General features: G+C 46.7%; 1 protein-coding gene and 1 long non-coding RNA gene across 2 annotated transcripts in view; one reads left to right on the top strand and one right to left on the bottom strand.

Moving 5' to 3' along the window:
- Positions 1-8,241, bottom strand: part of LOC120902478 (protein bowel) — a 41,889-nt gene extending 33,648 nt beyond the window's left edge. The window contains exon 1 of the mRNA XM_040311243.1: positions 6,824-8,241. The gene's annotated coding sequence lies outside the window, so the exon portion shown is untranslated. The remainder of the gene's footprint in view (positions 1-6,823) is intronic.
- A 966-nt stretch (positions 8,242-9,207) lies between these two features.
- LOC120902221 lies at positions 9,208-10,863 on the top strand. Its single transcript, XR_005739391.1, has 2 exons — positions 9,208-9,499; positions 9,601-10,863. It is a non-coding gene; the product is annotated as an uncharacterized LOC120902221 (long non-coding RNA).
- Positions 10,864-23,737: the final 12,874 nt, after the last annotated feature.

The following is a 23,737-nucleotide window of genomic DNA, read 5'->3' as shown; positions in this document are numbered from 1 at the left end:
CGTAGGAAACTCCGAACCCGCTCGCTTGAGGGGGAGGAAAACTAGTTCAAAGTAACAACAATCTCAAAGACTCACCATCACCTTCGGGTTGGGACTTGTGAAGAAAACTTTCCACCATTCCCCTAAAGCCCTCGATCGCACCGCACCAAAGCCTTGTATTAAAGAAAAACAGTATAATTTTTATAATTTTACGATGCCATAAAAATTAAAGTAGGAAAACCCCCTGCTTTTCGGGCAGCCCTGTGCCGTAGGGCAACGAGTGTGCCAGAGGACGGGCTGTGGCTCGATCTTGTACGCCCCCGAGACGCGTCGTCGGCAAGAAGCGTCGTAAAATTATAGACCCCTTGTTGTGCCGGTTCTTAACTTCCTCCTGTCGGTGCTGCTTGTCGAGACCGAGGCAAAGGGCAGGGCAAAAATGTGAAGTTTTAATTACAAACATTGATGAGTCTTTCGCGCCCTCGTTAGCGGGAAAGGGAAGCCCGCCCGGACACAGTGACTGTGGGTGCCGTCGCGCAATGGGTAGCAACAACAGCGGCAGCAGCAGCACGGGAAGCAGCGGAAAAGTGCGAGCGAAAGCAAACGGCCACGACCACGTGAAGTGATTTTAATGGCGAACGGTAGGAGGAATTGCATGCATTTTTAATGTCGCGCCAGTCTGCTGTGCGGATGCTTGGCGATCGCGCCCGAGCTGAACAGGCCACTTGTTGTACCTCGTTTGGTACGATGGGTAAGAATTGGCGGATGGATCGTTGGGGTTTGGATGCCAAGCCACAAGATCGCTCTCCCGTGTGTGCGTTGCGGCGTGTGGTGATCGCGTACATGGCCATAGAGATTGGAGATCTTTATGTATTTGGGGTCGTAAATTTCTGTACTACTTAGGAATGCCAAACAGGTGTACCGCGGCCGGCGGAATAGATCTAATTTGATATTCAGACTTTAAATCAAAACCAGCTGTCTGGTTAATGGTAAGTTCGCTCCTCCCGAAAAAACAAACCCCGGGAATCTTATCGCACAAGGTGAATGGCTACCCAGGAATGCTTTTCTGATAAGTTTTGAGGACATTAAAAAACAACAACCTTTTGGCGGGTTTGTGCGTAAGTCGTAACGGCGACAATATTACGCACACCAAATAATGGCCACCGGATTTACGGGGCAGTGCGTCAGGGTACAAGATAGCGAAATTGTGGTTTCTGCTCCGCTCGTTCCGTTCGACAACCGTTTTGATAGGAAAGTCTAAATGTTGTGTACTTTGTAAATCAACCCACACAAACACACATACACCGTTGCCGTTGGGTCTAATCAAACGCTTTATGACTTGAGGCCCAAAGAAGCAGGGGTTAAAGCGCTTTCCATTCCCGAAAAGGGGGGGTTGAGTTTTATAGGCGCATGCCCATCAAAAAACCCCGTTCGTTAGGCGCGGGAGGCATTGACTGGCTAGGAATGATGGACATCTCTTCCCCGTTTCTTGGAGAATCAAAAAAGAGCCTCAAAATTAAGCTTTTATTGTACCATCTCTTTTGGTGTGTGTTTGTGTTTGATGGCCACGTCCCAGTACGCAAAGAGGCATCCGGTCCTCAGCAACTCTATCGCTCGATATCGATATGCTGCGCGGATGGATCGCGGCTGGAGCCTGGGCCGTAAAAGAGTTTTGGTTGTTTAGGGTTTTGGATAATTTTGACAGCTCACAGCGACATCTCGCACTTGCGGCGTGCGATTCATTATTCATAGCCCGGGCTGGCCGTAAAAATTGGTGATTAATTTGAGGGCCACATTTACAGCCGGGGCGAGATTAATTGGAGTTGATACTAGCGTTGTACGATTCGGTTGATTACATGGCTCTAGTGACTTGTCCTTCTTCCTCTCTCTCTATCTTTGAATCTTCCAAAACCAAGACACCTTTACTAGCACCTAATGATACTGAGAACCTCCAAAAAGAAAATCAAAGCGTATGCAGAGCGAGAACGCCAGATGCTACTGGCGTTTTGCAAACGTGCAGGCCCCAGCTGCATCTTGAACATCACCTTCGCCCTTCCCATTAATTAAAATTACCATTGAAATTGAAGGTGTCCACGGTGACTGCTCCCCGAGCGGTAGTCTTCTGGAACGTACGAAAGGTGCTGCGCGAAACGACACAAGCATCACCCTGTCCCCCTTCCCTTAGAGGCAATGCGTGTAAATCATACGCGAGCGAAGCGCGAACACATACCCAAGCGTGTTCCAGGGATGAATAAAACATGAGCCAGCACACGTTGGCGATTCTTTCTGCAGGCAAGGAAGGGCCTCTCAACTTGGTCGTAACTTTCCACTCGAGAAGCTTCAGCCGGCGCGACATCACCGACTGAAGTCATGTCGAGCAGAAGGACACCGGGTACGGAGGACGGCTTTGGTCAGTTGCTGCAGTGTCGGCAGCGACATGCAAGTCGTCGTCGTCGTCGTGCGCATCGTTCCCCGCGGGTTCGCCACTGTCAGAAGCAGTTTCGTTCCGGCTCGGTGGACATGTTGGACCGTGTTCGACTACCGTGGAATGACTTCGGACCTGACGCTGCACTGGCTTCTTCAAGCGTTGCTGCAGCCCCGTCTCAAGCGTTGCTGCAGCACGGGCAGAGCGAGCCCCGGGAAAGAAAGTGTGTCGTGTACGCGTGTATCCCACCAAAAGCAGCGCGGAGTCAAACGGACCCGGTTCCCGTGCCTACCCCGAAATCGCAAAAGGCAAACACGCGCGACCACAGGGCCTGTTAAATCAAATTCAATTCTTATAATTTTATGATAAATTTTATGAGCCTGTTAAATTATAGTTATTGCTTTTGGCCGCTTCTCCCTTCACTGTTCGATTCTCGTGTGACCGATGTGGTCTAGGATTTTCTGTAGGTCCGGTTTTGTTTTGTTATTTTTTTGGCGTAGGCGTTTCCGTTTCTAATGCTGCCGCAATCCAAAGAGTGGGCCATGGCTGTGTGGAGGGAAAAATCTCAAACCCACCCCAAAAGCCACGGAATGGGCGTTCCTTCTTGTCTGTGGGGCTCATCAATGAGATCTTTTTTGTGTTTTGTTCTCGTGATAATGATGCTCCACCGGTGCTTTTGTGTGCTTCGGGTGGGCAGGTGGAACTGTGGCGCTTTGGAAAATTTGAAAACAAGCAAAAGCTTTTAATCAACGCAGTAATAATACAGCCTTTCCCGTGCTGCTGCTGCTGCTCATTTGCACACGCATTCGGTGAGCAACGCGTAAGCCTATTAGTTAATAGGTTGGCTCGGCGGGGCAGGGGCGGCTAGTAATGCCACTCGAACATGCTTCCGTTAGGTCGTTAATCGTTGGCGAGCAAGAGTGTGTTTAAAAATCAATAAACACAACAGCCCAATCGATCGGTGAAGCCAACGGTTTGCCCGTTTTGCAGCAATTAATCAACTAAGTGAGCGAACGAGTGAGGGCCAGCCTGAGCAGCTCAGGAGAGCGAAAAAAGAAACTTCCATGTCTTAATGAGCTGGCAACTTTTCTTTGCACGTTTGCTGTATCAACACCATCACAGCACAGAAGCACAGCTCGGAAAGCACGGTAGCAGCAGCAGCAGCAGCAGCAACAAACGCTACCAGTTTTCCGGCTTTCCGTTTTTTTCTTTTTTTGCTGCGGTAGCTCTCGCCCTACTCTCGTTGTCTGGACACATGAGGGCAGGTGCTTTTTCGTGTAGCTTCCACAGCTCGGCTGCATCAACACGACTCTTGCAGACGGGAGATGGATGGATGTGTATGTGAGCTACAGGGCCCGTTTCCCACGCCCGGACAGCAACAGCAAACGCTGTAAATTAGTTCGCCGAGAGTAAAACAGAGTGTCTTCACAACCGAAAAACAAACAAGTGTATACAAGAGCAGACACACAAAAAACGAATGAAATACTGCAGAGCAGGCAGAAACGAGCTCACTGACAGGTCCGAAATGATTAAAGGACGCACCAAAACTAAGCAAAGCTTCGCACGGAAAGAAGCTGCACTGTTTTCGCCCAAGATGAGAGATTCCACACACAAAAAATATGATGACGGTATGAAAAAAACCTCCAAAACGAGGCAGCTGTTCTAATGGATGGCAGGAGCAAATGGAGAAACCAAATGGGGATCCCGGAAGGTGGAAGGAGAGCACTTTGCTACTGATTAAATTAGCGATTTTTGGGGTTTGCTACCCGTTTATTCCCGGGTCCGGAGGTTAAACGGTTAGCCCTTTTTTGTTTATTCATTCATATCGTTCGATAGTCGATGTTTTGACCGTTTTTAGGCTTACTTCCGGTTCGGAAGAAGATGCAGACCGCCCGCCAGAGCTGGAGGCGAAGCCATAAAAAAGCGTAAAATATGGCCGTTACCATTCGAATGAATGGGGCTGTTTTTTTGAACGGATTCAATCCGGATGAGTTGTTTGTATGCGAATGAGGGAATCATAACGTGTCTAGGTCTAGGAGTGTCTAGCTCAATGTGGAATACGAAACACACAAGTGTTAGAAATTGAAATAAGCTTTGCATAAAATTAAATAAAAGTCATAGATTTGATTGCAACAAACGCCTAGAAGCGACTGTTTAATGTAAAAGTATTAATAAAATGTGTAAAAAATAGCTCACATTATAGTTTTTTTTTTGCTTCGTATCATCGAGCGCAATACTCATTCACCAAACAGCCACCACCAAACAAGGAGAGCAACAAAGAGCGAGATGATAGAAGCAGAGAAGAGTGGGCAAGAAAGAAAAAAACACATCCCTCCCAACCCAACAAACGCAGCATGATCGCGGATGGAGCGCAGCACGTTACGATCGTTTTTATTGTTAGCTTTATTCGTTTTCAATAAATTAAATGATTGTTTCGTCTCCCAATCGGTTCCATTCCGTGCCTCCACAGACACTCCCTCTTCACTCTCCTCCCTGCTCGCCGTTGCGTGAATCATGGCCGCGTAGGAAAGATCGTGAGATCGGACGGGCCTTTTCGAGCAACAGGCAACGGCGACCTGGGGCAGCGGCAAAAAAAAAACATCGAAAAGAAGCCACGACAGCGAACGACGCCTTTAAACGTCATTAATAATCGCCACTACTGCCTCATCGCAAGGGAGGGGGGGGGGGATTGGTGAGGATCAGATGGTAAAGGGGTGATCACCGTTAGCTGGGTGGTAGTAGTGATAGGAAGCTTGTACATATTTAAATGTGAGCGGAGATGATCAATTCCGTTCGATTAGGCGAACAAATCGAGTTCGCATTAATGGGAAGGCTCGGTTCGGTGTTTTTCCTACTTCATTCCTACTTGAAAAAGGTTCCCATTGATGGATGCTTATTAGTGGAATTAGCTTTGCAAAACGCTCCCTTTTTCTAGGGTAGAGAAGGGGATTCCAACTTAGAAAGTGTTTAAAATCGTCCAATTGGAATCCATTCTCCTGTTTCTAATGGGCCACCGCACCGCAATGACCCGAACGGCGCTCATCGGCGCTCTCGTTGCACTCGTTTCCATTCACTTGCAAAAGGCAATACGACGCACCAAAACAGCGTAAAATAAAATATGGCACTGCTTCTTTCAACGTGTCACAAAGTGTTGTTCCTTTTTTTTTTGGTTGCCTTCAACAACTTCGAGCCCCAAAAACAGTTCGTTTTGAGTTATGGCTTTCCGATGCTAATGAAATTGTGTCCATTTTGTAAATAAAGGTGTGTAGGCCTTTGGCTTACTGGTTCGAACGCCTTCGTTTACAGGCCGCCCTGGAAGAGGGCTACACGAAAGGGAAACACACGCGGGAGCAGCAGCTTTAAGCGTGCTGTCGGATAAGTAGCATCCGTTCGCGCTACCAGTCCCGACCAGTTGATGGGTTTTGGGTGCATGTGGCTTCCTTCCTTTTCCACTTGTCACGTATTAATTCCCCCCCTTCACCATGCCCGGAAGTCTTACGGTAAGCGTAGTAAAGTCGGCCCCCAACAGAAAAAAAAGTCGAGGGAAAATTGAATATGAATGAAAACTATAAATCATATTTATGTACGTGTAGGTGGACGATTCAAAAGGTATTTGGTGTTCTTTTTTTCGGGAATGGTATTATTGATTTATTTCAAGAATTGAAAAATACATTCAATACAATCGGAAACTGTTTGAACAGCGCACTACAACACTTCCCAAAGACGCTTTAATCGGTTTTAAAGATAAAGCGATTGCAATATTTTCCCTACAGCAATCTGTACTATCTCCCGCTATCGCAGACCAATAATTGATGAGTTTTCGCTGCCCCCCCCCCCCCCCCCCCCCTGTTCCGCGTGACTGTGAATATTAAAAGCAGTAGCGAAAACCATGTTTATGAACCGGGCCACATAAATGCATCGATGCGTACACGCGTAAAGTGAACTGTTTGCATCCGTTTGACTGCCCTTTTTGACTGCCATACACAACGATGGTCGTACAGTTACAGATGAACCGGAAAATGGTGGTGAGATGAGTTATCGTTTATCGTAAATTTACTCAACCAGAGGAGATCGGGCGGAAGAGCGTGGAGATGCATTATAAATCGCTTCACAGTGTAAGCGGTTGGATAAGGATGAGCAGAATAAATTTACTAATGATTTACTTTCAACCGATGCATAACGCAGCTTTTGTCGTATTTAATGTGTTCCACTAGCCATTGGAAGTGCTTTTGCTTACTTTAATTGCATTTAAATGTTTTAAAATGCATTTTTATTGAACTTTGAACGACAAAATCTTTGTAGGAACGTTTTTATGTGGTACATAATACATCAATTCAGTGCTTTAGAGGCAACGAACGGTCGGAATTATGCATTCCACACCCTTACAAAAGTGAAATGGACGATAATTTGTCGCACACTTACCACTGATGGCCTAGCCCCGGATTGAGATACCGATGAAATTGCTTTCCGCTGTAGACGTACTTTCACACCTCGTTCGAGGTTATCCGTTCTGTACTGGATTGATCTCAGCTGTATTAAAGGCACCGTTGAAACAACCAATCACAACAAATTCACAGTTTGCTTGCTGGGTTCACTGATTCACTTTTAGAATGAATTCTTCGCGGCTTCGTTTGATCGACTTTTCTTCACAATATCTCACTGCGCGTTTAAGAACATTTCCTCTTATCCAAACTCACATACACACACACACACAATAACTGGCAGCACAAACAAACACACCAATCTCGCTTTCGGGCGGGAGATGACTTTGAGTCGCACAAATCGCGCAGCTTAACCCCCACGGGCCCCCGCACGGGTTGAAAGACCCCTTTGCCTACGGTGAACCACACAGCGCACAGGCGTATCATATATCAGCTACAGCATCCCTGAGCGGCTTTCCCGCGGCCGCAGCCAGTCGGACATTGGCAGTTTTAATCCCCGATACTGCGCCCCACACACACACACACATGCACACAGATCCACCGTCACCACTTTTCACCTTCGCACGACGTTCGCACGACCCTTCGGTAGGCTTACTGCACTGCCTGCACCATTCCCATGCCGACCATGCTTGCCCTCCTCCCGGTGTATCGGTGTTGGTTGTTTGTTATTCTTTCGACATTTCGTTTGTTGCCTTTGTGCCCATCAACCCATCAACTTTGTGCAGTGCACTGCTGCATTGCCTTTCTTCCTCTTTGCTGCTCAACACACCCTCCTCTCGGGTCGGGCACAATGCGATTAACTTTTTAATCTCGGACCGTTTCTTCCTGTACAATGCGCAAGCTGCGTTATCCTTTTGTATTATTTCTTTGCACGTGTTTGTGTTTGCCTCCTGCAATTCTGCACATCTAATCACTTTTGTACGGTTGTTTGGCTTTGCGTTAAAACTCTTCGTAAGTCACCAGCACTTGCACAGGTTGTTACACTTATCTGCGTTTCATTTGTTTCTTTTTTTTACTTCACTTTTAAATGGTTTTATGTTTTGTTCACTGTTTTCTAAACTCACTTTTTATACTTTTGTTTTTTTATTTTATCTTGTTCACCAATCAACTTCTGTTTCAAATAATTCCTTTTTCAATCACAAGCACTGTATGATGTTTGCAATTTACTCGTCGAAACACACTTCACCCGACGGCATTTTGCGCTCACGATCACGAAGATCTTACACGCTGGCGTACGAAAGAGGTGAAGCGGTACACGGCGTCGAACGTTCGAACGGATCGCGGTACGGGCGGTCCACGTATTCTCCTCTCTCCAAAGTACGACGACGACGACGACGGCGGCGCACAGGTGCGTAGCGTCATGCGGCCACGGTATCTCGAAGCAAACGAACGCTTTCCTGATCGTATTGTTGTACAACAAGCCCGCCTGGACGCTTAAGCTTTGGCCGATCGCACGCACACTACCGTGAGGCCCGCTAGGGGTTGCCTTACTTAACGCACACAGCGAAAGGTTGCACACAGTGAGCGGAAGGGATGATTTTTATGGGGAAAATTTGTCAACATTTTTTGAAGATAATAAGCAATTACTTTTTTATTGCTTTAAGTTAAATCAAATTAAATCCAGTTGGAAATTTTGAAAAACAAACAAATTGTTGAATATTGTTATATTTTTCCTTAAGGTTCAACTTCCCAAGAAAAGGGTTACATTACAAAAGATTTTGTTTTATTTATCTTATTAAAAAAAATTCTGAAAATTCTCTGAAAACATTTTACAAAAAACCCACTGTGCTACTTACCCTTCCTTCTCTATTGTTGCAGGTGCTTCAACCCTTAGCGAACCCTCGCCGCCGACGAAAGAATGTCGAAAGCTCACGCACACAAACACACACACACGCTCACCCCTCCCGCTCGAGATCCCGTGCTTCGGCACGACAGAAACAAGAAAAGCCGGTTTTTTTTACTTCGTCCAAATGAATCTTCCGCTGGTGTGTGTGCGTGTATTCGCTCGCAGTTGTGTGCCGTCTTGAGCGTTTGTAATTTCGTCTTAAGCTTAAAAGCTAACCCTGTAAAAGATTGTCCATTCGTACGTGTGTATGTATGGCGGCTATTGTGAGCTTCTTCCTCACGTCGTTGCATCTTGCGCCCTTATTGCGCCCGAGCCCGATACACAAATATCAATGCAGACATGCATTTAAAGGCCTTCCCGAGAATGCACCAGAATGTGACTGCATTAAAATGCATCTACAGGGGGAAAGGGGAATTGATAACATTAAGAGCCACCGTACGTACGATATCACCGATTCCGCCACCGTTTGGCTCGTGATCGAGCGACCCGGGGACACGTGCACGTGCACGGGCAAGGAAAGGACAAACATTGACGAATGTCGGGGGGAATCGCGGCATATCGCGGCAGTTGCAGTTGAAGTAGCAGTGCCGCCGCCGTTTTATTTTAATTGCCCTGTTGTGTTTTTACAGATAGGACCAGGTTGTCGGCGCGACCGCGCGGACTGTCTGGACTAGAAGCATTTCAGCGTGGCGCGATAGTGTTCTTATCGAACGGACCAAGTACACCGATGACATGACACACAAGATCTTATCGGAGAAGGGAGTGAAAGAATGTTGTGTGGTGTTTTAAGGTTGTTCAAGTCCTAAAGAGGTAAGAGAGCCAGGAAGCAATGTCTTGGCAAGAAATAATGTTATACCAAAAGGAAATATGAATAAAGAGCTAATCCTGATCATGTTCTGTGCTACTTCCAGGAAGGCATTTATTACACCCATCAGCCTGCCATGTTCATTAGTGCAATCGCCATTTTTATGCACTTTTAATCCGCCACGGAGCGGCTTACCAGCATCCCGCTATTTCTCGCTGCATAGAAAAGTGCAAAAGGAAACTAATACCACATTTTATTCGTACGATCATCTCCACGATCTAATCCACTTCTACGTACACGCACATCGCGATCAAGTATGCACGCAACGTCAAGCGCACGGGAGCTCTAGCAGCATTAGCCTCAGCAGCAGCCTCGCATTAAAACGAGTTCCTGAACGATAGCACTCGACGACCTGGGTTAGTGAACTCTTGCTCTCCTTTCGAAGCCTAGCCCAAACGGGGGAGAAATTGTTTCGCTTTTTGCCATCCTTCTTCCCTAATTCCCGGCCTCGTCTAATGCATGATGTGCTCCACCCGCACTGCCGTGGCCGTCAGCCCGTCGAGAGCCTTAGGACTAACGTTCAACATGTACAGCAAGCATCAAACCACTCACCTCCCAGGCTCGGACAGTTGTCAGAGCCCTTCGAGAGTCGGGTCGGAGGCGGAGGTTTGGTAGTAAATTCCTTCCCCGGGCTCTCCGGCACACACACACAAAAAGGGCTACGGCCACTAGTTCACCGCTAATAGTACAATGCCGGGGCAGACGACGGCATCCGCGAGCTGTATGTATGCTATCCCGACATTCGGCAGAGCCGGGAGAAGAGCCGGTAACCCGCTGGCGGTGAAATAATCTAAGGCAAAAAATTATCCAGCCACGCCAAAGTCTGACCAAAGACCGAAATAATAATAATAAAACAAGGGGCGGTGAGGGAGAAAACGTTAAACGCAAAACGCGAACTGTGCGCGACATGACGACGAACTCGTGGGGTCCTGAAGAGGAAAGAACTGGAGAGTTGAAGGGGTTGGAGAGCATCTGGACGGTGAACGAATGCGAAACAAAATGCTCTTTCAGCCCACTGACAGGCCGCGCTGTACGTGCGGTGTGATCGTTGTCCGGATCTTTCGCTCGATCGGCACAATGGGACGTGTAGATCAAGAATTTGCATCTTGGATGACTTCTTGAATATCTTCAAACCTTAAATCGGATCTTCAAAAATCTTGGAGAAATGATATTGTTGCTATTGTAGGTGATCTTAAGCCTTAATCAACCTTTTTTTGGAGTAGAAGTACCTCGAAGATCTCATCTTTCTCCATAACTTGAATTCTTTCACAAACGCAATAAAGTCTCTCCTCAGTTTTGACCCTCTCAATCCAACTCCAAACACCCATAGTGAGCTGGCAGCCGTTAAACCAAGTCCCGAAACGAGCTCAAGACTCATCGAGCGAGGCGGCTTTGGTGTCTGGTAGGTATGTCGCTTGCATGTAGTAGGAAAGTGGTCTCTGGCTGCCAGCGGGCTACTTCAGCAACCGCTCAGCGCTATGCCGAAGCCCCACGTCCCCGCCCGTTTGCAACCGCAGCATCACGCAAACAGCCCCTCCTTCCGCTCACCAAGTCCCACCTTCGCCCGATCGCTGCCAGCTCTGGGAGGAAAGATGTGGAGCTCGAACCAGAAGATGCCAAAGCCGATCGATCATTGGCATCGCATGGGAACGGGGCCTGGGTCTGTGGAGAGACAAGCGAAGAGTTGAAGACTTCGACGATACGAACAGCAACGAACCTCCTGCTGCTGCTGTTGCTGTAGCTCCTTTCCACCAATCCTTCCCCCGACGATCGAGCCCATCCCCTGGAGGGGTTGACTGTGTTTTCTGCTTCTTCTTTCTAGTTGTCTTCGTTGCCCGTGGTTTGACGGGGTGGCCGCCGTCCGACCGCCATCGTACAGACCTTGGGCTCCGGTGGGCGAGTGCGGCAGGTGAAGACGCGCGGTGGGGAAAAGGTGCGCTTGTGGAGTGCACCGCTGTCCCCGTGCAAGCAGCGGCAAAGGTTTTGGAGGTGGTCGGTGATCAAGCACACCGTTTGCCTCCGTTCGATCATTAGGGACGACGTTTACGCCGATGGAGATTTTTTGCTTTTTCCTCTTTGGTTTCTCGTTTCTTTCGCTATCTTCGTGCCTTTCGTTCGTTTCTTGGCGAGGGATGTTGGGGATGCTGTTAGGAGCTAGGGGGATGAAGATAGGTGGATGCTGTGCTGTTGGATGCAAATGGTGACGTAAAGGCAAACAATAACAACATGGCGTGAGCGTGAGGCAAGCAGTCGAAGCAGGACGGAGCAACTACGGCGCAAACACCGTATCCCGAAGCCATCGGCGGCTGGACGAGAAGGCTGGCCGATGCGGTAGGTGAGAAGGGATGGATGGTCGGTGTAATGTATTTATAAAAGTTATTTTCTCGGCTTGCCGGGACGGTCCTCGGCTCTAGCTAGGGTGGAATGCAACGCCAGACGCTGGGCGGCATTGACGGCAAGACGCGACACCCAACGGCAGCACTAACGGCAGCAGTAAAGGAACAGCAGGAGAAGCACCGAAAAGACCCACACAGCCGCACACACACACACACGTGTAGGCACCGACCATGCCCTTGGTGGATGGGAACAACAAAAAATAACACTGCAGCATCGAACTGCGGACTGAGCCGGGCAACAGGAAACTGGACAGATAAAGAAGATTTAAGGTTTCTTAAGTCACTGCAAGAAAGGGAGAGGTCCATGGCGATTGCACCGCCGAGGGAAAGAGAGAGTGATAGAAAAGCAACAAAAAAAACCCAAGCACTTTTATCTGTATCACGTTCGCATACACAGGCAAGAAAGTGTGCTTGTGTATGTGTGCTTCTATTTATTTTCCTTCCAAAGAGTTGTCCGTTTTCTTTTCCCATTTTTCGTTCCCGTTTGTGTGTCCAGCTTTTTTGTAAGTGCGCGTTCCTTCGTCTTCTTGGTTGGCTTACTTTTCCCATTTTGCGGAGGGCGACTTGGCGTAATGGCCGGCAAGAAGATTTGTGTGCATGTTGGGTTGGAGGAGCTTTTTTTCTGTTTGCAGTCTGCTGTGCTTTTTTCCACTCCCCCACAGTACGTGCATCGATTGCCCTTTGTTGCATTGGCAATTGTCCATCGATGTCTTTTGGTGGATGTGGACGGTTGGCTGGCGAATGTTTGCAAATCGATGTTCGTTTGACCCGCTTGTCAGCTTATTCAATCGGTGGTAGTATTTTGCGATATTTATGGTCAGCTGGGTTGGAGTTTGCGATGGTTTTGAAAGAGGAATAGTGCAAATAAATTAAAACTACATGTTAAAGAACTTCTAGCGCGAGGTTAAGCTTTAACTTATGTTGTGATCAGTGGAACAGTTGGGAATAAATAAAGCTTAAATAGAGCATTAATGATAGTTAATTGGAAACATGGTAAAAGAGGTAAATAAACGATACAAGACTCTTTTGAAATGAATGATGTTATGATCGCAAAGCAGTTGAATTAATGAATTATCAATTCTTAGATAAATAACTTTAAAGGATATTTTACCCAATCATGTATCCGCTGCTTCAATATTTCAGTGCATGTAATGCCTTTTTGACTGTAAGACCAACTCCAACACGGCCAGTCCTTTAAATCCCCTACAATAAAAGGCAACAATGACCAGGCAAACGGTTCCGGTGCAAAACGATGGCTTTTTTAGAACTTCCGCATTTTGTTCCTACCCAGCTTTTTTTTTGTTACCATCATACAAACACACACAGCACGCATCATCATACAGACGAAAAGAAAAAGAGTCATTTCCTTTCCTTTCCGGTGCTGCTGCCACCGGAGTTTTCTTTTTCCCTCCTATTTCCTGCCTGACGGCCTGGTCGTCCAGTGGGTTGTGCGTTCGATCACTTCCCAGGAGCTATCGGCTCCCGTTCAATTTGTTTCACTTTGCGCTCGTTATCGTCGCATCGTCCCCGATTCTAGCAGGTTCCTTTTTTTCTCCCCGAGCAAAAGGTCTAGGCTAGACGAAGTGCCTTTTTCTGCCCTCTCTATTATGGTGCGCTTTGACTTTCTGGTTCTGGTGCCATTCGAATAATGGAGGAGAGATTAGAAGAAACAAAATCTCGCCCTCTTGCCTTTGCCAGCAGAGCTTTCTTGCTGTGATGCGACATGGGTGAACAAAAAAATAGATGAAAAGGACAAAAAAGTCTGGAAAGAAAATGATGAAGATGATCGAAGAAAGTGTCAAGAAAGCAGTACAGAAGCATTGCAAGAGAAGTCTTACATCATTTAGGACACAACACTGTTGTGTAGTTTTTATACTTCAATAGCAACAAAACAAAGCACTGACATCGCCCCAAAAAGAGAGTATCTTCTCTATTGAACAACAAATAAGAATTGGATCGACTTTATGGTGAACCACAAAGCATTACCATCCACCCAAAGCTACAAGTCATCTCTAATCATTTGAAAGCATCTTCAAAAAAGCCACAATACCACAACAAAGTTTTCCTGCAAATATGACTGGGCAAAATTGTAGTTTTAATAATCCCCTCCAGTGCTTTATGGACCCCTGATAATCCATCGAGCGACGCGGGAAAGCAATGCTAGAGGTGAAGATAAAACGATAAAAACTTACACTCATTGCCCTCATCATAGCGCACCAAATAATGGCATGTGTGTGTGTGTGCACCATTGGTTCTATTCTCCATTTGTTTGACGATGGAAAAAGTTGTCTGCATTTGCGCCTTTCCCCGTAATTCACACCCAGGACGTCCCAGAACAGCGCTCGGCAGGAGTGCTACCAGTTCGGTATAAAAAAAGGAGGAAGGGATGGAAACCTGTCCGTGCGTTTCTCACTTTACCGGCTTTTAGTGCTACCTGCGGAAATGTCCATTAGCTGGTCCTTTTCAAACAACGGAATAATCATGCCCCCGTTGTGTGATCCCTTACTGTGGCAGAAAGGGATTCTGTAAGGGAATGTTTAAGGAGAGCATTAGATGAATAGAGAGGGCTTCTGAATTCAACACAGAAGCCTGATCGTGGCGTTGACTGCCGATGCCAGCGCAGTAGCGCAATAAAACGCAAACAAGAGCCCAGCAGCCGTCATGAGCAAAATGATGACTGCCGCTTCATTCCGCTTTCTTGCAGTCTTGCACTCACTGCTCCGTATGATGTAACCGAACGTGTTCAGGATCCTCCAAGCTTTCATCTTGTCTAGCAATTTTCGGACCGATAAAACGAGCTTGCCCGACACGTTTTGTTCCCTTTTTTTATATTTCTGGGTTGCCCAAGATACACCCCCGCGGAGAAAAAGAAAGTGCTTCTTGCCTTTGGTCAGCGGACCTTTGGAACTTTGGAAGTTGTGTCTTCCCGTACGGTCATCCTTTTTAAAAGATTGTTTCTTTCTTCCTTTTAGATGTGTTCTTTTCTTCCTTTCTCTCTCACTCTCTCTCTCTCTCTATCCATCTAATGCTCTCCCTCTCTATTCATCTAATGCTCTCCTTAAACATTCCCTTACAGAATCCCTTTCTGCCACAGTAAGGGATCACACAACGGGGGCATGATTATTCCGTTGTTTGAAAAGGACCAGCTAATGGACATTTCCGCAGGTAGCACTAAAAGCCGGTAAAGTGAGAAACGCACGGACAGGTTTCCATCCCTTCCTCCTTTTTTTATACCGAACTGGTAGCACTCCTGCCGAGCGCTGTTCTGGGACGTCCTGGGTGTGAATTACGGGGAAAGGCGCAAATGCAGACAACTTTTTCCATCGTCAAACAAATGGAGAATAGAACCAATGGTGCACACACACACACATGCCATTATTTGGTGCGCTATGATGAGGGCAATGAGTGTAAGTTTTTATCGTTTTATCTTCACCTCTAGCATTGCTTTCCCGCGTCGCTCGATGGATTATCAGGGGTCCATAAAGCACTGGAGGGGATTATTAAAACTACAATTTTGCCCAGTCATATTTGCAGGAAAACTTTGTTGTGGTATTGTGGCTTTTTTGAAGATGCTTTCAAATGATTAGAGATGACTTGTAGCTTTGGGTGGATGGTAATGCTTTGTGGTTCACCATAAAGTCGATCCAATTCTTATTTGTTGTTCAATAGAGAAGATACTCTCTTTTTGGGGCGATGTCAGTGCTTTGTTTTGTTGCTATTGAAGTATAAAAACTACACAACAGTGTTGTGTCCTAAATGATGTAAGACTTCTCTTGCAATGCTTCTGTACTGCTTTCTTGACACTTTCTTCGATCATCTTCATCATTTTCTTTCCAGACTTTTTTGTCCTTTTCATCTATTTTTTTGTTCACCCATGTCGCATCACAGCAAGAAAGCTCTGCTGGCAAAGGCAAGAGGGCGAGATTTTGTTTCTTCTAATCTCTCCTCCATTATTCGAATGGCACCAGAACCAGAAAGTCAAAGCGCACCATAATAGAGAGGGCAGAAAAAGGCACTTCGTCTAGCCTAGACCTTTTGCTCGGGGAGAAAAAAAGGAACCTGCTAGAATCGGGGACGATGCGACGATAACGAGCGCAAAGTGAAACAAATTGAACGGGAGCCGATAGCTCCTGGGAAGTGATCGAACGCACAACCCACTGGACGACCAGGCCGTCAGGCAGGAAATAGGAGGGAAAAAGAAAACTCCGGTGGCAGCAGCACCGGAAAGGAAAGGAAATGACTCTTTTTCTTTTCGTCTGTATGATGATGCGTGCTGTGTGTGTTTGTATGATGGTAACAAAAAAAAAGCTGGGTAGGAACAAAATGCGGAAGTTCTAAAAAAGCCATCGTTTTGCACCGGAACCGTTTGCCTGGTCATTGTTGCCTTTTATTGTAGGGGATTTAAAGGACTGGCCGTGTTGGAGTTGGTCTTACAGTCAAAAAGGCATTACATGCACTGAAATATTGAAGCAGCGGATACATGATTGGGTAAAATATCCTTTAAAGTTATTTATCTAAGAATTGATAATTCATTAATTCAACTGCTTTGCGATCATAACATCATTCATTTCAAAAGAGTCTTGTATCGTTTATTTACCTCTTTTACCATGTTTCCAATTAACTATCATTAATGCTCTATTTAAGCTTTATTTATTCCCAACTGTTCCACTGATCACAACATAAGTTAAAGCTTAACCTCGCGCTAGAAGTTCTTTAACATGTAGTTTTAATTTATTTGCACTATTCCTCTTTCAAAACCATCGCAAACTCCAACCCAGCTGACCATAAATATCGCAAAATACTACCACCGATTGAATAAGCTGACAAGCGGGTCAAACGAACATCGATTTGCAAACATTCGCCAGCCAACCGTCCACATCCACCAAAAGACATCGATGGACAATTGCCAATGCAACAAAGGGCAATCGATGCACGTACTGTGGGGGAGTGGAAAAAAGCACAGCAGACTGCAAACAGAAAAAAAGCTCCTCCAACCCAACATGCACACAAATCTTCTTGCCGGCCATTACGCCAAGTCGCCCTCCGCAAAATGGGAAAAGTAAGCCAACCAAGAAGACGAAGGAACGCGCACTTACAAAAAAGCTGGACACACAAACGGGAACGAAAAATGGGAAAAGAAAACGGACAACTCTTTGGAAGGAAAATAAATAGAAGCACACATACACAAGCACACTTTCTTGCCTGTGTATGCGAACGTGATACAGATAAAAGTGCTTGGGTTTTTTTTGTTGCTTTTCTATCACTCTCTCTTTCCCTCGGCGGTGCAATCGCCATGGACCTCTCCCTTTCTTGCAGTGACTTAAGAAACCTTAAATCTTCTTTATCTGTCCAGTTTCCTGTTGCCCGGCTCAGTCCGCAGTTCGATGCTGCAGTGTTATTTTTTGTTGTTCCCATCCACCAAGGGCATGGTCGGTGCCTACACGTGTGTGTGTGTGTGCGGCTGTGTGGGTCTTTTCGGTGCTTCTCCTGCTGTTCCTTTACTGCTGCCGTTAGTGCTGCCGTTGGGTGTCGCGTCTTGCCGTCAATGCCGCCCAGCGTCTGGCGTTGCATTCCACCCTAGCTAGAGCCGAGGACCGTCCCGGCAAGCCGAGAAAATAACTTTTATAAATACATTACACCGACCATCCATCCCTTCTCACCTACCGCATCGGCCAGCCTTCTCGTCCAGCCGCCGATGGCTTCGGGATACGGTGTTTGCGCCGTAGTTGCTCCGTCCTGCTTCGACTGCTTGCCTCACGCTCACGCCATGTTGTTATTGTTTGCCTTTACGTCACCATTTGCATCCAACAGCACAGCATCCACCTATCTTCATCCCCCTAGCTCCTAACAGCATCCCCAACATCCCTCGCCAAGAAACGAACGAAAGGCACGAAGATAGCGAAAGAAACGAGAAACCAAAGAGGAAAAAGCAAAAAATCTCCATCGGCGTAAACGTCGTCCCTAATGATCGAACGGAGGCAAACGGTGTGCTTGATCACCGACCACCTCCAAAACCTTTGCCGCTGCTTGCACGGGGACAGCGGTGCACTCCACAAGCGCACCTTTTCCCCACCGCGCGTCTTCACCTGCCGCACTCGCCCACCGGAGCCCAAGGTCTGTACGATGGCGGTCGGACGGCGGCCACCCCGTCAAACCACGGGCAACCTAACGGCAGCAGTAAAGGAACAGCAGGAGAAGCACCGAAAAGACCCACACAGCCGCACACACACACACACGTGTAGGCACCGACCATGCCCTTGGTGGATGGGAACAACAAAAAATAACACTGCAGCATCGAACTGCGGACTGAGCCGGGCAACAGGAAACTGGACAGATAAAGAAGATTTAAGGTTTCTTAAGTCACTGCAAGAAAGGGAGAGGTCCATGGCGATTGCACCGCCGAGGGAAAGAGAGAGTGATAGAAAAGCAACAAAAAAAACCCAAGCACTTTTATCTGTATCACGTTCGCATACACAGGCAAGAAAGTGTGCTTGTGTATGTGTGCTTCTATTTATTTTCCTTCCAAAGAGTTGTCCGTTTTCTTTTCCCATTTTTCGTTCCCGTTTGTGTGTCCAGCTTTTTTGTAAGTGCGCGTTCCTTCGTCTTCTTGGTTGGCTTACTTTTCCCATTTTGCGGAGGGCGACTTGGCGTAATGGCCGGCAAGAAGATTTGTGTGCATGTTGGGTTGGAGGAGCTTTTTTTCTGTTTGCAGTCTGCTGTGCTTTTTTCCACTCCCCCACAGTACGTGCATCGATTGCCCTTTGTTGCATTGGCAATTGTCCATCGATGTCTTTTGGTGGATGTGGACGGTTGGCTGGCGAATGTTTGCAAATCGATGTTCGTTTGACCCGCTTGTCAGCTTATTCAATCGGTGGTAGTATTTTGCGATATTTATGGTCAGCTGGGTTGGAGTTTGCGATGGTTTTGAAAGAGGAATAGTGCAAATAAATTAAAACTACATGTTAAAGAACTTCTAGCGCGAGGTTAAGCTTTAACTTATGTTGTGATCAGTGGAACAGTTGGGAATAAATAAAGCTTAAATAGAGCATTAATGATAGTTAATTGGAAACATGGTAAAAGAGGTAAATAAACGATACAAGACTCTTTTGAAATGAATGATGTTATGATCGCAAAGCAGTTGAATTAATGAATTATCAATTCTTAGATAAATAACTTTAAAGGATATTTTACCCAATCATGTATCCGCTGCTTCAATATTTCAGTGCATGTAATGCCTTTTTGACTGTAAGACCAACTCCAACACGGCCAGTCCTTTAAATCCCCTACAATAAAAGGCAACAATGACCAGGCAAACGGTTCCGGTGCAAAACGATGGCTTTTTTAGAACTTCCGCATTTTGTTCCTACCCAGCTTTTTTTTTGTTACCATCATACAAACACACACAGCACGCATCATCATACAGACGAAAAGAAAAAGAGTCATTTCCTTTCCTTTCCGGTGCTGCTGCCACCGGAGTTTTCTTTTTCCCTCCTATTTCCTGCCTGACGGCCTGGTCGTCCAGTGGGTTGTGCGTTCGATCACTTCCCAGGAGCTATCGGCTCCCGTTCAATTTGTTTCACTTTGCGCTCGTTATCGTCGCATCGTCCCCGATTCTAGCAGGTTCCTTTTTTTCTCCCCGAGCAAAAGGTCTAGGCTAGACGAAGTGCCTTTTTCTGCCCTCTCTATTATGGTGCGCTTTGACTTTCTGGTTCTGGTGCCATTCGAATAATGGAGGAGAGATTAGAAGAAACAAAATCTCGCCCTCTTGCCTTTGCCAGCAGAGCTTTCTTGCTGTGATGCGACATGGGTGAACAAAAAAATAGATGAAAAGGACAAAAAAGTCTGGAAAGAAAATGATGAAGATGATCGAAGAAAGTGTCAAGAAAGCAGTACAGAAGCATTGCAAGAGAAGTCTTACATCATTTAGGACACAACACTGTTGTGTAGTTTTTATACTTCAATAGCAACAAAACAAAGCACTGACATCGCCCCAAAAAGAGAGTATCTTCTCTATTGAACAACAAATAAGAATTGGATCGACTTTATGGTGAACCACAAAGCATTACCATCCACCCAAAGCTACAAGTCATCTCTAATCATTTGAAAGCATCTTCAAAAAAGCCACAATACCACAACAAAGTTTTCCTGCAAATATGACTGGGCAAAATTGTAGTTTTAATAATCCCCTCCAGTGCTTTATGGACCCCTGATAATCCATCGAGCGACGCGGGAAAGCAATGCTAGAGGTGAAGATAAAACGATAAAAACTTACACTCATTGCCCTCATCATAGCGCACCAAATAATGGCATGTGTGTGTGTGTGCACCATTGGTTCTATTCTCCATTTGTTTGACGATGGAAAAAGTTGTCTGCATTTGCGCCTTTCCCCGTAATTCACACCCAGGACGTCCCAGAACAGCGCTCGGCAGGAGTGCTACCAGTTCGGTATAAAAAAAGGAGGAAGGGATGGAAACCTGTCCGTGCGTTTCTCACTTTACCGGCTTTTAGTGCTACCTGCGGAAATGTCCATTAGCTGGTCCTTTTCAAACAACGGAATAATCATGCCCCCGTTGTGTGATCCCTTACTGTGGCAGAAAGGGATTCTGTAAGGGAATGTTTAAGGAGAGCATTAGATGAATAGAGAGGGAGAGCATTAGATGGATAGAGAGAGAGAGAGAGTGAGAGAGAAAGGAAGAAAAGAACACATCTAAAAGGAAGAAAGAAACAATCTTTTAAAAAGGATGACCGTACGGGAAGACACAACTTCCAAAGTTCCAAAGGTCCGCTGACCAAAGGCAAGAAGCACTTTCTTTTTCTCCGCGGGGGTGTATCTTGGGCAACCCAGAAATATAAAAAAAGGGAACAAAACGTGTCGGGCAAGCTCGTTTTATCGGTCCGAAAATTGCTAGACAAGAGACTTGGATGAACGACATTACGGAGCAGTGAGTGCAAGACTGCAAGAAAGCGGAATGAAGCGGCAGTCATCATTTTGCTCATGACGGCTGCTGGGCTCTTGTTTGCGTTTTATTGCGCTACTGCGCTGGCATCGGCAGTCAACGCCACGATCAGGCTTCTGTGTTGAATTCAGAAGCAGCAAACAGACCAAGCACCGACCATATGTGCGCACCGAGAACAAGGGAGCTGATGGACAGGGTAACAACGTACGACAAGAGTCCAGCGACGCTTCATAAGACGCACCCATGCAAAGAGTGACCGATCGTCTCGAGCCAGTCGTCCAGGCTTGGCAGTCAGCAGGAAATCGAGTTTACAGCTGCTGCCAATTTATTGACCATTGCGAGAAGGCAGAGATATTGCAATGCGTGGGTCATTGTGTCTTGGGGATGTTGAAATAGCTTTACAAAATATTTAACATGTGTTCGGGAGTTTCTTATTGACCCAGAATAGTCATTCCTCAATGTGTGAGTGTTGCACGTCTTCAACTGTATTCAAGAATTAGAAGGTCCTGCAGTTATGGCTCTTTTCATTGTTTTTTAAACTACATATACCAGTCCTGGTGATTGAAACAATCAAGACAATCTCCACTCTGATCCAGAGCTTTTCAGAGCACTTACCTTATCGTGCAGCAGATCGCAAAACGATCCCATCCGTCGGCCCGTCGCGCAACAACCATCAGAAGTCATGTTTACGTGTCAATCATAGTTGAGGCGTAATGGCGTGCTACTACCAGCGCTACCGGATGCAGCGTGTAAATAATACGCCCAGCTCGCTCTAAATGCTCATCCGCGGATTGTATTACACACCGAGACAAAGAAACAGCACAACCACATGCGTACAAAAGGCTGACTGTTCCATTTCCGGTGCAACTGGATAGGCACCGCAGGCCGGCAGATGAAATCTAAAGTGTCCATTTCGAGCACCGTAACGGGGAATGGACAGGTTGTTGCTTGGTTGCTACCGTTTGAATGATCTCATGCAGACCGATACACGTACACGCGGACGCTATCTGGCGTCTATTAAACGTGAACTCAGACACAGAAATTGATCTCCAATCGGGTCCGCCGGTTGCGTAGGTTGCAGTGAATAGGTTCGATGACCAATGAGCGTGCGCGCGCGCGCGCCCGATCAGATTCCGGCACAGATCCGACACGACGGGCAGCTCCGTGTGGCGACATTTGCATAATCTTTACTTTATCGCCGTAGCCGTAGGAGAGAGTCTTGCAGATCTAATAATTCTGGAGCGGTGGTATGTGCGGACGCATTCCGCTGCGCTGCGGTAACCCGCCTCAAAGCACTTACTTTATTGCTCCAATAACCTGTTCGACCCGGGACGGCCAGCGGCGGCCAGGCCAAAGCTCAATCGGTGTGCAGTTAGATTGAGGTTTAGTATTCAACCCAACCATCCAACCATCGCTCCCCCTTCGCTCTGCGTTTGCTTAAGCTTAAGCCGTACAAGAATGTTGGTGTTCTTTTTGCTCCAATAGCAGCGCTTCAATAGTTAAACACGGTCGGACAGGAACGATAAGATGGGAAGTAAATCTGGATCGGTAGCGTGCTTCGCGCGACAGGTAAGGGGGAAAACAAGGTACAGAAAAAAAGGCAACACAAGTGGTTCTTGGGTAAGAGATAGCCCGAGAAATTAAATATATTCATGCTGGAGGGATTAATTTCTCTGCTACTGTCGAACGAGAACAGAGCGAAAGGGGGCTGGGGGGAGTGGAGGAGATAACGAGATGGAACGGGTTTCGAGCGTACCAACCTGTGCAGGTCCGATTCGATTACATTCAGGTCGAGTTTCTGTCTCCTTTCGAGACGGGAAAGTTTCTCCGTACGATAAGGTTTCAGGATCCAAGGGTGCTGTTTTTCTTTCTCACTCTCCCAAGACGTTTCACTTACGCACGACGCTATCTCGCTTTCACCTGAGAGGATTGAATCACCAAAAGGGATGGTTCAATCGACTTCTGGCAATCGGGAGAGGAGTGGGAGATCGATTCGCGTGGGTCCGGCGTGTATTCGGGAGTGAGACGATTAAAGCAAGTTGATTTTTTAAGCGGATTACATCTTTATTCTTCCCGCCCAAGCGTTTGCCCGTGTCTTTCTCTTTGTGCGATGGAGTTTCTACCTTTTTTTGTTGTAGCTGTTGCGATTTTTGCAATCACCAGGGTCGCTTTTGGCAGCCAGGCAAAAGCGGGCAAGATACAGATTTCCTGCCCGTCCGCTTGGTCCATTTCGCCCGCAGCACGTTGACGGAATGCAAGCGGGCAGCAAGCAGGCGGGCATGACAACGCGCTGAAGCTGGGAAATGATTTATGTATACCCTGGGAGGGGTGATGCATCCGGACGTGAGTGCATGCGAACGGCAAGCGAACGAATTCGTCAGTGTGTGTGTGCGGGTGGGTGGTTGAGTGTGTTTTTTTTTTTTTCGTTTGAGACGGAAAAGGGCAACTGACCTCTCAGCGTGTGGGCGAACGAGGTGAAGGTTAAGGAATTGCATCTCAAGGATGCTGCCCGGCGTGACGGGGTGGACGGTGTGTTATTCTTTCCTTCTTTCTTTATTTTTGGTAAAGATTATCCCTTCGGAGAAACAGAGCAGCGAGCGAATGAGGGTCGATTGATTTGTTGCAGTTGCATCCGATTGCGTCCGGGGTGAACGTTTGGCAAACACATGTTTGATGATTTCGGTCGTATTGGACATAGCGATGTTCAGTATTGAAAGAGGTTCGGTTGTGTTGGATGCGTTAAAGTTGTGTCTTTGTTTTAGAAAATGATCCCAACATTCTCTTAAAGCGAGTTGCATGTCAAATCAAAATTTCAAAGAATCAAAAAAAT

Source organism: Anopheles arabiensis, chromosome 3 (genome assembly GCF_016920715.1).
Source record: "Anopheles arabiensis isolate DONGOLA chromosome 3, AaraD3, whole genome shotgun sequence".
Classification (NCBI taxonomy): domain Eukaryota; kingdom Metazoa; phylum Arthropoda; class Insecta; order Diptera; family Culicidae; genus Anopheles; species Anopheles arabiensis.
Note: the sequence above shows the minus strand (reverse complement) of the source record. Positions and strands in the feature narration are given on the sequence as shown.